Below are 16,110 nucleotides of genomic sequence, written 5' to 3'. Positions count from 1 at the left end.
TAATAAAGTATTTATTATTTCATAGATTCGATATTTGTAATTGTTTTTTTTTTAATTTATTGTTTGTAAAAATGGACATGTAAAAGTGCCCCTGTGGCCTATTTGCTGAATAAATGTTTGATATTTGATATATTTGATACACTATATCAAAACTCTAAATTTGCATCAATTATTAGTGTTTTTCGCAGCCTGAAATAACGTCTCAGGCCGCATCAAAACGGTTTCATTATTTTTCTTATAAAAATCATCTTAATTCCCCTCGTCATGTTACATTAAAATTATCCTAACATCACAAGGTATTTATGTATATGAATCTATTATATAGATTAATTATTGATTTATTTATCATATCGTTTATTTTCTTTATACCAATAATTTGATCACTATTTGAATAAACAACTATTCAATTTGTTCATATAAATGTAAGACGAGCAAACTCAAGCTCACCTAGGGAATTCGAACAATAAAAACTAATAAAAAGAATAGGCAAGTTTGCATCATTGCCACACCATCACGCATCTAGCTTTAAGCATAACGTAAAAATATATATTTTCAATAAAAGTACAATAATAAAAAAACCATTTTATTGCGAACATCGAACTAGAATAACTATAAAAGACTGACTTGGGCTCAAAAATGACCCCTCGGCTACTGTGCCGAAAACGAATCGACTGTGCGGGTAGTTCGAAAAACTCGCGCGATTTTCTAATGTAAATGTTGATGTCAACTTTAGCCAGTCTTCTCCGACAACACCGTCCTTGAAACGTCGGAGGTAAATTTAAAACTTAAGCGATTAAGTCCCATTTGTATAAGTTAAAGATGTGTAAAAATCGTGAAGGTTTAAATCAGTGAATTGACTGTACTAGGCGGAATTAGACAGCTTTAGTACGACAGCAGCCTTCTGTGGCATAACATGTCAGCCCATACAAAATTATTAATTCAGAAACCTATATCAAATGCCTTATTGTGCGTTTATTGGTACCAACAATTCAATACAACACAAGAAGAAGAATGGGATTAATTGGTTTGTGTAAGTTTAATTCTTAAACATGATAAATAATTATTTAAATTAACAGACTGTTGTAGACTAATACGCTAAACCAAATGTCGTAACTATATGTATCAGTTTCATAATAACTCATGCCCTTTTGGGCATACTTTGATACGGGGTGACAGAATGAGATGGCGTTATGCAATATTTTACTTTAAAGGAACTCCAATTACTTGTTCTTATGTAAAATATCAAGTACGGTGCAAATTTCTTGCCGATAAACTTCCTGTTTTATTTATTCAAGTTTCACAAAGGACCGGAACCAAGGATCGTTACCGGTATTCTGACTACCGGTTTTAAATTAGGTAAAACCGGTTATAGTTGTATTTCGCAATTTTTATCACTAAAGCTTTGATTACCGGTATAATCAATAACCGTACTCATGTCTATTAGTGATTTTGCCATTAGACAACAATATCTGTATTTGACATTTTACCCTTAAAAACCATTACCGGTTATACATGTCAATGTCAATACACTCCTTTATTTGTGACTTCGAAGATGTTGCGCTTTGCGTATTGCTAAATTGTCAGAATATTTCAGACTTAGTACTTTGGCAAGGCTTTTCCTTTGCGAATAAAAATGAAGGACATCGTTACTTAAATAATTTACTTTCAGCAGCAAATAATATTAATCTAGGTACTACTACTACACTTCAGCCAGCTATGCAAAATATTATCACGTGACGTTACAGTATTAGACCTATTTGTTGTGATTTAGTAGTAGTGTCTGATTGACATCTTACCTTTCAAGTACAATGAATAGCGGTATTGAATAAAGGTATTTAATATTGTAAATAGTCTATATATAGCGGTAAAACAAAAACAATACCTCTAATAGAAATATAGCTATTCTTTTTATAGCGGTATTAGTTTGAGAATTTATTTACAGGTATTAAGTAAAACCGGTTGCACAATCCCTGACCGGAACAGAAAATTCTTTGGACAAAAATGCTGTTACTTTAAACAGGCAGGCACCAGGTTGATTCACTTGGTTCCCTAGCCCAAACACGCGAATTTGTAGCGTACATTTCAAAGAAATTTATTACTATCAGTGAGAAAATGGATAAGTGGGACTTGAAGATAAGGTTGTTCTTACTCTTACTTATATTTTTGGTTATTTCATATGTATTATATTTAAAACAAAACAATATATTCAGGTAAGAATAATATTTCAGATGGCACGTACTGAAAATATCTCGGAGAGTTCAATTGAATCTAGTAACATTCCAACAAAAGGTCGTATGATAAATACTTTATTAAATTTCAAAATATTAAAATAAAACGTCGTCTCACTTATAATATTTTAACTTCAGGTTTCTTTCCATATTGCGTTGTTGTTTTGTATTATTTACATTTTATTGATACATAACTAAAAACGTATATTAAACTTGGGCAACATTCAACACTGGCATTTTATAGAATTTTGTATGTACTTTCATTGTTCCAAAATACATAATACATATGTACCGACATACACTTATAAAGTATAAACATGCCTAATCTTGACAATAAATACGCGTCAAACAATAATTTATATGAATTGGTTCCATCTTAGTATAATTATTGTAAGATTTGACAACGCCAAAATATTGTAACGCAACAACGGTTCGACGCATAGAATTTTATTATAGGCAATCAAAACTTTTATTGATCAATCACAACTTTTTGTTTAATAGCAGGAATTAGTTTATTGAATATAATTCGAAGCTGCAAGAATATATTCACGGTGAAGGGGTAGCTGTCAGTGTCAGTATAGCTGGTATTTTCTATGGAGAGCGTTGTCTATATATATATATATATATTCCGTCGCTGATTGCGAACCAATCAAAACATTATTAAATCAGACCGTTGTAATTGAAATTAATTGTATAATGAAGTAAAAATGACAATATTCTAATTAAAATGCAACAATCAACCTTAGGATTTATATTTTACTTATTGGATTTATTGGAAATTAATCCACGCTCCACGCCACCAATCCGGGCTCCACGGTGCCCTACATTTGGCGACAGATGGAGGTGGCGGTAAATTGTCAAAGAGAAACTGTTCCCTCGAAGTGGCAACTACCTTCAGTGATGAGGAAACCGATGCAAGTAGGAGGAAGAAATTATAATTATCTAGTGTAAAATATGTAACTGTTATTTTTGTCCTAACAACTCAGGACCTGTCCTGACCTTGTCCTGACAAGCATACGTTTTAACGTATGTACTCGTTTAATACTCACGTAAGCTAATTCAGTTTTATGATGTTATTACATTACAATATTTTATTATTTCGTTTACTATTTTTATTTATTTAGTTGTCTTATAAGCTAACATTATTTAAGTGTGAGCACTAACCTCACATAAAAAAAATATTAGTCAAAATAAGTGGTCAAACATAGACAAACAATATCATCAGTCGTTATGCGTCAGTAATTGTATTCATTGTGCCAGGGCCGATTAATTAACTTTTGCAGGCGGGATAAACGAGTGATTTGTTAAAATACTCGCCTATCCTCACTTCTGAGATATAAGGGGTCTAATCATAATATTAAAAGAACGGTAGGTGTGATCAAAATACATTTATTTGGCACAATGAATATAACCTCTTCCAATCTAACTAACCACACGACAGTAGTACGCTTGTCACTTAGACAAGCAATTATATTGTATCGAGTTCTAACAAAACAAAACGTACTGACCTGCTAATAATACAATCAACGTAACCACTTGTAATTTGCATCGACTGTCATCGTTCGACTGTCATCGTTCGAATGTCACCTCCCGAATGCTCGTTCAATATTTAAGATGGAGGGATCGATCACGTGACTCTTCACGTGATCGATCGTTACAAATACTTTTAATAGTATAGTTAGCTTATTTAATCTAGAAAAATGTATTATAATGACAAAATATCTATATAAACTAAACAGTATCCTTACACATGTGTGCACCGATTTTCAAGGCTCAGGCTTACCAACCACAGAAGGGCCGGTATAAGTCGGACTTGCAATGCTCACAGTCGTAAAGAATTTCTAGGTCAAGGTATATACGGAACAGGCCCGCATCGTAGACGATTTTTGTGAATAGATAGCAAACAAGGTCGATAGCCATGCGCGTACGCATCACGTGCCACGTCCACGTGCTCCCGAATCAAAGGTCCCGCCCACTCACACTCTCACGTGTATGCAATTGACTACCAGTTTGTCTAAATTATTTACGAGCGAATAACAGGATGCACGTTTTCAGCTCTTTGTCCAGTTTAACCTTGTTAGAGAACTAATTTTAAAATTTTGAGGGTGCATATTTGATAAATATAACGAGACACTAATATTCACTGTTCTGTCTGGTGTCAGCGTATCAGTCTGCTCGATATCGGTGTCCGATAGCCGAGTAAAATGTTCATTTACAATGCGATATTACGAGGGACCAAAACTTGTTGGAAACGAATCACGCACTTGAGCGTAACGAGGGATTTGATACCTACTCATATAACTTATGAGAGTAAACTTTAAAATGGGCCTATTTTCTGAAATAATCGCTCTGAAAGAAAAAAATTAATTCCCCTCTACTTCCCCTAACTTCTGAACAATGAGTCCGAAAAATCGTGAAAGTAAAGCTAAAGTTAATAAAGACTTTCAAGGAAAACTACAGCGAACGTCTAGCCGTTTTTGAGTTTTTGCAAAAAGTCTATTTTGACGGACGGGTTACTACGGAACCCTACACTGCGCATGGCCCGACATGCTCTTGGCCGTTTTTTTAATATTTGATCAGCCGGTGACTAAGCTTGCTTATTCTAAACTGAAAATTTGAGTTATGATGAACAATTACGAAAATAACGACGTTTTCTTAAATCGTCTATTTTTTATCTCTTTGTTAACTTAAACATCCTGTAGCTCCTAAAGTATTGATCCTAGAGTAAAAATAAACAAATTTGTATGGAATTTTATGGTAAAACTTTTTTCCTAAGTAATTAAAATGCTACTCGTAAAGATATCCGAGATATGAACAATATTATGAAATAAGGAACCTTGAACCCTCCCCTACACCGTCAGCACAAGTGCACAACCCCTACCCACGATGACTTTTAGTACTTTCATCTGGACACCACAAGGTAATTGTACCAATTTATAAAACTACACGAATTATTTCCCCTGATTGCCCATAGTCGGGTTAATTTTCTTGCGCTACGTGTAAAATGTAGTCAAGACGAGACCATCGATCGGTCCAATTCGAACTATGCTTATGTCACAGGTATGGAAGGTAGAGCAAGGAACAAAATCTCCATATACCAAAAAGTGTCCGACACAAAAATCATAAATACCTAGAATACTTAAGAAAAAAATCTAATCATAGACAGCGCACTTCACTCCGTCAATAACACCGAGGTTCTTAGCTACTCTAGCGCTACTCTTGGAAATATTATTTATAGCTGACAGCTGGACACTCGCAACAATTCTGCCTAAGGAGTTTCTGTTCCTTGCCTCTACCTTCCATAGTCACAGGGATACTAATACGTAGTGATTATATGCTCTTTGGGATATTATACCGATCTGTCAGTTTCAAAGGTGACGTTTTTGGATGAAGAAATGTCACTTTTGACACTGACAGATCGATATCATATCGCTGTATTCGCTGTGGCATCTCTTAAGAGGGAAGTATACCACGTGATCGTCCATACAAAAGAGAAAACGTTTTTCGACTTCTAAATATTTTCCATTCTGCATGATTTTTTAGTATTTTATTAACACAATTAAAAACTAGGTTATAGGCTTTCCTTTTTTTCAAAATTTGCAAAACAATTTTTTTTTAAAGCGGAACCTAAGTATAAACCTTGAATATATTACGTTCAAGCGATCGACATTAAAATCAAAGTGATTTGTTAAGATTTAGTTAGTGAAAAACGTTTTCTTCCAAAATGGAATTTCATAAAAAAATCGTCATTTCGTAGGATTCGAAAAGCTATTCTTCCCTCTTAAGCATTGCTCGAATTGAGCTGCATACATAAGTATGATTCGGACTGTCATTAACTTATCAGATCTTATTTAGAGTCAAGCTTTTAACTGTTCTAAACTCTACACATATATGTGGTTTGTACATCTACGAGTATATATGGCTATTGTTGCTTGGCAGTTTCGTTACTACAAGACCTTAGTATAACAGAAAAGTAATGAAGAGTTAATTATTTTTCACTTCTTCCATGTGACAGTAGTGAAAGCATCAGCATCAATGAAACAATGAGCCAAAATTATCTGCTACCGTGGAATCTTTTTCAAATATGTAGAGATAGAGTTAGACCAAGATAAGTCTGCAACGGTTTGCATTGTGTGCATTTTAAATATCACATTTCTATGAAATTATGATGTTATGTTAGTTATTTGTTTTACAAGGGCGCGAAGTTGATGTTTAACCGCTCGTGCTAATATTGATACCCGAGCAAGCGAAAGATTCCAAAATTGAACCACGAGCGTTGCGAGTGGTTCGTAAAGTGGAATTTTGAGCGTCGCAAGGATTTTAAGGGACGAGGGTTAAACAAATTTTGCCACCGAGTGAAACACAAAAATGTTCACCACACCAACGCAAGGAAAAAACTAACTGTAAAATATTAATCAAAGCCAAACCCAATCAAATCCAACTGAACGTTATTAAATATTTATCATTCTAAATCATCGTTTAAAAGTCAATTCTACAAGCCAACATAAGGAACCAACTCAACATTTGCATCAGATTACTTTGCCACACATGTGGATAAAAAAAAAAGAAAAAAAAAAGCAACTTTCTCATCAGTTTTTGAACAATCAAGTGGGCCTTTACCAGCTGGGGGTGCTAACGAAATCGTTGCAGATTTATCTTCGTCTAACTATATCTATATCTCTACAGTTCGCGTTCCAAAGTATCTGTAATAGTGTAATTGTTCTACATAAAGATAAAGATAAGATACCTAGGCATATTACAATGAGATTATGAACGTCTAATTAAGCTACGCCGCCGGCTCTAACCCTACATCTCTGACCCGAGAAGATTTAAATCCCTCCTGAATTGTAGGAGGGTATCTCAATATGGGACCGGCAAGAAACTCGGCGAATACAATAACTCTTTTTGTTAAGTCATTAGAGAATATAGTAGATACTTTTGACGCGTAGTCTGATCCGCTACTTTTGATACTGACGGCACTTCCAGTTTATCTTAATTTTAAATGAATGAAATGCCCACATTTAATTAAGGATATTTTTCGACGACCGGTTTGGCCTAGTCCTATCCTGCCTACGAAGCTGATGGTCCCGGGTTCAAATCCTGGTAAGGGCATTTATTCGTGTGATGAGCATGGATATTTGTTCCTGAGTCATGGCTGTTTTCTATGTATTTAAGTATTTATAAATATCCTCAACACAAGCCTTATTGAGCTTACTGTGGGACTTAGTCAATTTGTGTAATAATGTCCTATAATATTTATTTCTTTTTATTTATTTATATTTTATCCCAGACTACGCATTGCAATGCTGACAATCCCGTGTTAAAAAATATACGTGGAGGATGGCTGGTAAAGAGTGATTTAAGATAATAAGTCCACCTTTTGTACCTTAAGGATTTCTTTAGTACAATACAAAATAATCTTTAAAAAAAAAGTAAAACCGACTTCAAAGAGGACAAAATAAAATATTATTCCGTTTTATATGCGCTAGCAACTGATACGTTTGAAGTCGGTTTTACGTTTTATTAAGAGTATTTTATTTTTAAATTTTTAGTTTTAAGTTTTTCTTATGAGTGAAGCATAATTTTTTTTACAGTTTGGCCAGACTCGTTCGTATATGTCATGTCACTAAACATTTTTACGCTTCGGGTACGTATCAAGTTTCATGATCTGGATCTGAAGCTATCAAGATTTGAGGACTTGAACCTCATGGAACCCATCATCAGAACTAGATCTTATACAAATATTCCTTCAGAATGTACTTGCTTAACAAACATAACAACGAGGACAAATCGCCAAAAGTGAAATATGCGTTGTTAAAGAGTCCCGTTCTAGTCATCATCAGCAGTTCCCTTCATCAAATAGCACTGTTTTGGATGAAAATGCTTGGTTTGTTGATGAAAATACTAGAATCGCTAAATGTATGCATATAGGATATGAGGAGACCCCTGGATTCCTCATGGATCCCATCATCAGAAGTGGGTTTCGTCAAAAACGAGACAAACTTGGGGCTATTACATTCAAATAACAAAAAATCCAAATCGGTTTAGTAATTACAGAGTTCTGAAGTAACAAACATAAAAAAATACGGCCGAATTGAGATAACCTTCTGTTTTTTGAAGTCGGTTAAAATTTTAAATAAATGAGAAAATTATAACAATGAGTAGGTACAATAATCACGTGGCGCGCCATGTGCTGCGTTGGCTCGAGGCTCTTCCGCCTTGGAAGGACACAAAATGGTTGAATTTGCATACAACGCTGTGTGCTGGCTGCAATCGTACGGAAGGGCTTATAGTTCTTAAAGATTAAAGACTGGAATTACAGATAAAACGGCTGTGCTGATCAATGCAGGTAAGTGTAGAAACTATAAAATCTATACTTACTATCTACTCAATATGTTTAAAAATACGAAAAAAAATGCTGAATAACGGTAAAGAAAATTATTTAAAATTTAACCTAGAAGTTGTTATAACTAAAGGTCAACAAAAATGTTCATGAAAAGTTTGACCATAGTTTTTCGTCTGTGACTGTGATGAACTAATTTGTCAGCTCATTCTCCGAAAACTGCTTAGTCATTCACCACTATCACCACCGCTATCGGTGCGACACACACATACCCACCGAAATAACATGCATGTTCACATACAACTTCTAAAACTAAAATAATAATTTTTACTCTACCCTAATAGTCGGATAAAGCCACAGTATTTTTTTTTTTTAATTATAGATACTATACGAAAATTTCAACAAGAGTTATAACACTTGTCCCTTTATCACTCCAGTGTAAATGCAACGGGGTTATGGGGTCAACAGCATTGTAAAGTATGCAAGATATGGCAACGAAACGTGAGACTGGGCGTAAATAACTGACACATTCTTTGTACAGGTACAAGATACCAAACGTGATCCCGTTACGTACGTATAATGCAATTTGTCTATATATATTTTGCAGAACTATGGTAGACAGCCTAGGCCACCACGTCCTTTCATGCGGCCAGAATGCTGGGAGGTTTCCTCGGCACGCCAGCATCAATGACGTCATCCAAAGGGCCCTTGTCATTGCCAAGGTGCCGGTGGTCCTCGAGCTCAACGGACTGGCCAGACGGAATGACATTGGTGCCTTGGAGTATGGGTCGGCCTCCTGTCTGGGATACTGCTGCTTTTTGCGTTGACACTGGTGAGGCTGCATCTTCGGCCAAAAGCCTCAAGCGTCGCAAGTATTTCACCCTCGATAATAGCTACATATTTGCGACGTTTGGGGTTGAAACCCTGGGGCCGTGAGGGCGTTGTAGCACACATCGTCTCTATAAGGAGTTAGCAAAGTGCCTTTTAAAGGCTTCGGGTGACCAGAGGGCTGGCCTGTATTTCACTCAGTGGATAAGAGCCACCCCACACTAGCGTCTCCCGAGCGTCGGCGTCTGAGTTGATTAGACTGGCTGCAGCTCGACGTAACGTTGGCGCAACTGCCCAACGCCTTCTTCTATAGCGCTGACTAGACGCCAACCCTAATAAGACGTTAATGTTTGATGGCCCTAAGAATTGCATCCAGAGGCCCCTCTAATCAGCCTTCTGGGTGCTCTACCAAGCGATCATGACTTAGGACATTGTTTTTAAGTGATTTATTATGTTTTTACTCACTTGTGTTTCGTAAATAAATAACTGAAAGTATAGGTTAGATGCAATATTGTTATTTCTTGTTTGACAAAAATTGTCTCAGAAATATCTGAGCCTTTATTGATATTATAATTGCAATTGTTATATGCAAGTACTCATTCATCTAATTCGCTTGATAAGTATGTCCATTGCCTGACAACCTTACATTTGCATGGCACGACTAATATAATAGCCGTAGTCTTAGCTCGCGTAGAAATCCTTTACCTGAATATATCAAGTAGCAATAATATTGCCAATTTATTACCTAAAGATTTACTAAAGTGACAGTGACGGGGTGTCAGTCGGCAAAGCGCAGTGAAATGGGCTTGTTTTTACTTCAGGAATTATCACAGGACGACTGGGTGCGGATTTTTGAATTTCGAGCACTCGATTTCGTTACTCGAAAATCTGTGGAAAACGGCGAATAGATATTTTTGAAATAAGAACAATAGAAATTTGGGAATCTAGTGGTATCGATCACTCGTTTTCAATTCTATCAGTAGAATTTAAATGCTTAGTAGTGGAGATAGTATTGAACAAAACACGAAATCGAGCAGTCGAAATTAAAAAATCTGTCCCCGCGTCGATCTTGTTTTCTCCGAAATCCTTCAGTTTTACGCTAACGAAAACGTTGTCTGCACCTCATAAATATAACATCAAATCTACCAGTTGAAATACATCCAAAGTGTGAGGCGATGAGTTCATGAATAATAATGTGACTTAACACATTTCGGGGAACGCGCGACACGTGAGGTGCTCGTTTGCGTTCAGTTGTCTGTAAAACGTGACCGAGTTATGCCGTTCATACAACCGTCTTAAAAAAACTACACATCTCCTTACACATGCCAGTAATAGGTATAGACTTCTTAAATGATTTTAAATAGTGGGCCCCAAAGAATCATTCGAAAACGCGAAAGTTTTTGTTTTATTTTAACATACATAGATTGGATGTCACCTCGAAAGTAGAAAAATACTTGTAGATTTTATTGACACGGATTTTCACGGTTTTCAATAATATTGCTTGTACCTAAAACAGAGACACTTTCCACAAGGATTTTCGTACATTGACCCGCCTGTTGCTATCTCAATTGCACGCGCATAATTATATTGCTATCCCTCCGTCTAGTAGTGCTAGCGGTACGCCAAAAAACGCTGCAAATTGTGTTAAAAGCATGAAAATCGGTATGATTGATCTCTAGGCGATTTGACCCGCAGAACCAAAACAAAAAATGGGGAGGAGTTATGACGTCATCTTTTTTTTTTGTAAGGGAAAAAAAAACTTTGTTCAGAAACCTATCGATCGAGGGCTGTTTAAAATTTAAATTGAAAATGAAAAGATTTATTTCAGATTTACGTCCATATTTGTTAGTATAACTTGGAACCCTAATGTTAATTTAGTACATAAGTAATATAATATTACAACTATATACCTCACCTATTCTCTAAATTTCAGAAATCCTATAACTTGGCAAATCCAATGCGCCAGTATAGGATTCTCAACCTTTTTAAGCCGATTCTAAAAATGTATGAGATCAATATATTTCAGTCATTTTTTAATTAGAATAAAAATTATTTTCAAAACATAGGTACCAAGTTTGGGCTTCTCCAGATACGATACCATTATTTTTTATAAATATACCTTTTATTAATACCTAATATCCTCATATCTAACCCTAAGACAGTAACTTTGGAAATGGTTACATTTAGTGTTTAGAATATATTTTTAGAATTGGCTTAAAAATCACTTTAATTCGATACCACACACGATAGGTTTCTGATCATTTCTTTTCCCACACATAAAAAAGATGACGTCATAACTCTTCACCTTTTTTCTTTTTTTTTGGTGCTACGGGTCAAATTGATTCAAATGGCCTAAAGATCAATCGTACCGATTTTCATGCTTTTCACACCATTTGCAGCATTTTACCGAATGTCGGGGTGTACCGCTAGGACTATCTGTTCTTTATACCTAATCATTTAACGATCTATCACTGACACTAAATGCGTACCTATGTCAGCTGTCGGCTGTAATATTAATACAATCTTTATTAATGTTAATGTTTTAGGTAGGGACCCCTAAAAAAATAATAAAGCTGTCATAGAAAAATCCTTCAATGAAAATACTATAATATTCGATTTACTTTATATTTTCAGGAAACATTGCAACACCCATGGAAATATTGCAGGCCTATTATGAATTATCATATTGATATCCACGATTAACCGAATAAAATTGGTAACGGTACAAGTGGGGACGCGAGGACTCCCGAAACACTGTATTATTAAAGACTGTTCCTGTACTTCTGCATGTCAGGACTAACGAATTAGAAACTCCTCAACATGATCACAACTTGAGGAGTGAGAGCTACCTCTTAAATAAATTTGTATTAATATTTTCGAGAACATTGATTGAAACTACAAGTCAACCGTATTCTTGGCTATTTTACGTGTGTATATTTTCAGTTATTGGTCAATTAACAGTCTTTGCGAGTAAGTAAAAACCCATATCATCTACCATTTTGCTCTTGTAACATAATGTTTAAGAAACTTTCATGTGGAACAAAAGGTCAAGAAATCCATGGCCTAATATTGGGTTTTGATAATTGTCCTAAAATAAACGGAATAAATTTACATTAAACGTTCTAAATTAGAGCATAAATTAATGTAAATAAGTAAATCTAAATCAATGTGTAAGCTATTTATAGATGACGTGCTGTTTATTTACTTTGAAGACCCAAATACACCGAATTACAGAACAAATTATGCGTGAGAATGTTCAGTTTTGATATTGTTCAATTAAAATATATGACGTAAAGTACTCGTGTAGGAATAAGTTCGGTAAAACTGAAGATAAACCCAATAAAATGTTATACAATAACCGATTGTAATACCAGATTTTTCATCGGTTTGATTTTGTCGAACATACTTATTAGCACACTTACTTAACTTACTTAAGTAATTATTGGGCATTATTTGGAAACGTATTTACTTATTAGTCCGCGTACTAGTAAGTGTGCAGGAGCATTCACAGAATTTGGTTGGAATTAGATTGAAATAAGATTTTAGGTACAGAAAGAATTAAACGGTAGGAAATCTAGGCTAGTTTACTTTCTCTTCTCTTCTTGGCTTTATAGCCCAGTTGCTTCCTCAACTTGAGGTTTGGACATTTGGGGCTAACATTTTTAATTTTTAGAAAGTGTCACTTCTGTGTTCAATACAATAAAAGTGAACGACTAGGGTGACTATATATTTTCGTATTTTATTCTAAAGTACTGCAACAATGTAGGTACCCCGCCTGTAAAGGGGCAGTGTATAAATGAAATCAAGAACCTTTAATTTACAATGTTTATAGGAAAGACGCGAGCGGGTTAAGCATAAATACTATAAAATGTGTATTATTAATAATCTCCACCACTGCACTGAGTTACTCTGAAAATTCCTCATTATTATTTTAATCCTCATTAATTTGTGAACAAGGAACGCGTACATTTAGGTAACACGTGATCCTATACGAGGTGGGTAAGTACGTATGTATTTTGGGAAGTAATCAGAGACAGCACATGCGCGCACGCATGCCGCGCAACGTGATTGTGAGTTAAAGCGATGACTCGTCGCGAAAAGTAAATAAATTCAATCTCAACTTCACTAAACCCTACTCACCAATAATCGCTTAAGTTAATATTTTATCTGAGTGTGCAATATTTTATGTTTTCACTTGATAACGATTGGTAAAAAAAAAAACATGATAGAGTCAGACCAAGTTACGTTGGCAGCGATTTTGATAGCCCAGACGGTACGAGTGTTGAGTAAACGTCATAAATTCAAAGTTTGGCGTTTGAAATAACATTTGCACCGTCTGGGCTATCAAAATCACTGCGAACTTATCTTGGTCTGACTACTAATATGCATACATATTTACATAATTTTCTACAACGAGGCTCACAGAAAATATCTATCTATATAGGTAAAAATAATTAATGACTGCAAACTGAACATGTTTAGAAGCAAACCGTAGTTTAGTACTAGTAGTATGCAATCTGCTTACATCACACACATATTTAAGAAGTTTGATACCGTAAGTTGATTTATTTAGCAGTTCCATTACATTTGCTCCCAATATGCTGTAAAGGTTATACCCATCCCTACTGTTTCCTTATTAGGCCTAACCCTGCAATTTGACCTCAGATAACCTTTCAACGTGAGACCTAGATCTAGTTCGATTTATATGAAAAAGTCGTATATATAACGTGATCCAGGCCTCCCAGTCGCATTCATCTTCCAGCCTGCACAAAGGATGTCTGAGGTTGCATGCACGTGAGAGTTTATGGAAATATAACAAAGCCAATAAAAAGACATTTGTTATAAACATAATATTTGCAAGAATATCCAAGGAAATAAAAGGGGTTATGTTCAATGTTCATATGAACATTTTATTTCACGTATATACGTGCCATGCGTGATATGAACTTGATAAACAAAGTTGGACAAATTTAAACTTCAGAATTATCAGTTATTTATAAATTATTTACATACACTCTAGTCGCGTGTAAATTTATCTCAAGCTCGAGCGGGTTGAAGAAATCGTTTGTATACCTACAAACAATTTAAACATTGTTTTTCTTGTGATGATAATATAGTTTACTTACCTATTCTTTTTCAATCAAAAGAAAATGAAACCTTCGTTGACTCGTACCTACAAGTTAAATTAAGTTTTACAAAAATAATTTAAGTACAGTGCTTTCCCACAATATTAATTTGATAAAACGCGATTATTGTTTGTTTTTTTTTATACTACCTTGATGGCAAACAAGCATACGGCCCGCCTGATGTTAAGCAGTCTCCGTAGCCTATGTACGCCAGCAACTCCAGAGGAGTTACATGCGCGTTGCCGACCCTAACACTCCACACCCTCATTGTGCTCTGCCAAGCTTACTCACCGGCAGGAACACAACACTATGAGTAGGGTCTAGTGTTATTTGGCTGAGGTTTTCTGTAAGTTGGGGGTACTTCCCCAGTTGGGCTCTGCTCTAGATCTGGAATGATATCCGCTGTGCTGTGCCCTACCACACAAAGCGAAATGACATTCACAATGCCCATACCTCTCTTTTGGACGTAGTTTAAGGACCTGGGTAAGTATGTCCTTTTTCCATTATTTGCACAAAATACAAGAAAAAATATTGCACAAAATACAAGAAAAAATATGTCACACACGAAACAAATGTACTAATATAATGAGATTTTCTTTTATCAGTAGATCTAATAACCTTATCGCCTGATAATCTTCTCTATGATGATCTACCTACTGGTTTTTTGTTAGATTACAATTTCGGTAAACTCAATATTTAAATAGCCACATTATCCAAAATGACTCATAATATCGTTCAAGTAGCGATAACCCATATTAGAAAGTGTTTTGACGTAGATCGTCTAATAGACTGGCGGCTGCGATATGACGCGGACGTCTCGACTCGATGACATCACTCACGCGTATTGTTCACGTGTGCGATACGATAAGGAATTCAACGTATCGTGTAGGCAACGTGGAGTCACACTACATTTATCATAACAGTAGAGTCACCGAGTACGTTATCTCTAAAAAGTGTTATGAGAGTGATACATTTATTAAGGAATGCTGGTTTAAGGTGGCTTATAGCAAGATGTTTGAATATTGCAATGTAATCTTTAATGAGAAATTCCCCAGTGATGAAGTTGCAATGTTTTCTATGAAGTTGAATTCTCTTTTACCGCTTGACACAAACGCGAATATTCTGGTGGTGGTGGTGGTAGATAGATATAAGAGGGCATAAGGGTGTCCAAATTTATGGAAAATTCAACCCTATTACTTTAACATAAAGTTTAAAATCATGTGGGAAATATATTCCCTCGGCGTTATAAAGGCTTAATAAGAGTTATTGGTTTCTTGACTAGCCACAAACATATAGGTAGGTACTTTGGTACATAAAAATATATTTTTCCATCTGTTCAATTGGAATTATCAATATCAAAAAAGATTTGGCGTTGAAACTCTAGGTCCATGGGGTCCCACCCAGCGCGCACAAGTTTTTTGCAGAAATCGCGAAGCGTCTGGTTGACTTAACTGGTGACCGAAGCGGCTTCCTCGCACAACGTATCAGCATTGCCATATAACGAGGAAACGCCGCCAGCATCCTTGGTACGGTCACGTGTGGAAATATTGAAACGGACAAAGTGCCAAAAATATGTATACACTAC

General features: G+C 35.5%; 1 long non-coding RNA gene across 2 annotated transcripts; it reads left to right on the top strand.

Moving 5' to 3' along the window:
• Positions 1-7,303: 7,303 nt before the first annotated feature.
• LOC133533836 (uncharacterized) lies at positions 7,304-14,296 on the top strand. 2 transcript variants are annotated; one of them, XR_009801933.1, is made up of 3 exons: positions 7,304-8,577; positions 9,179-9,403; positions 12,034-14,296. It is a non-coding gene; the product is annotated as an uncharacterized LOC133533836 (long non-coding RNA). The 2 variants fall into 2 exon arrangements; XR_009801932.1 differs by lacking the exon at positions 12,034-14,296 and having other exon boundaries at positions 9,179-9,901.
• Positions 14,297-16,110: the final 1,814 nt, after the last annotated feature.

This window comes from Cydia pomonella, chromosome 2 (genome assembly GCF_033807575.1).
Source record: "Cydia pomonella isolate Wapato2018A chromosome 2, ilCydPomo1, whole genome shotgun sequence".
Classification (NCBI taxonomy): domain Eukaryota; kingdom Metazoa; phylum Arthropoda; class Insecta; order Lepidoptera; family Tortricidae; genus Cydia; species Cydia pomonella.
The sequence above is the reverse complement of the archived record's forward strand: the minus strand, read 5'-3'. Positions and strand labels throughout refer to the sequence as shown.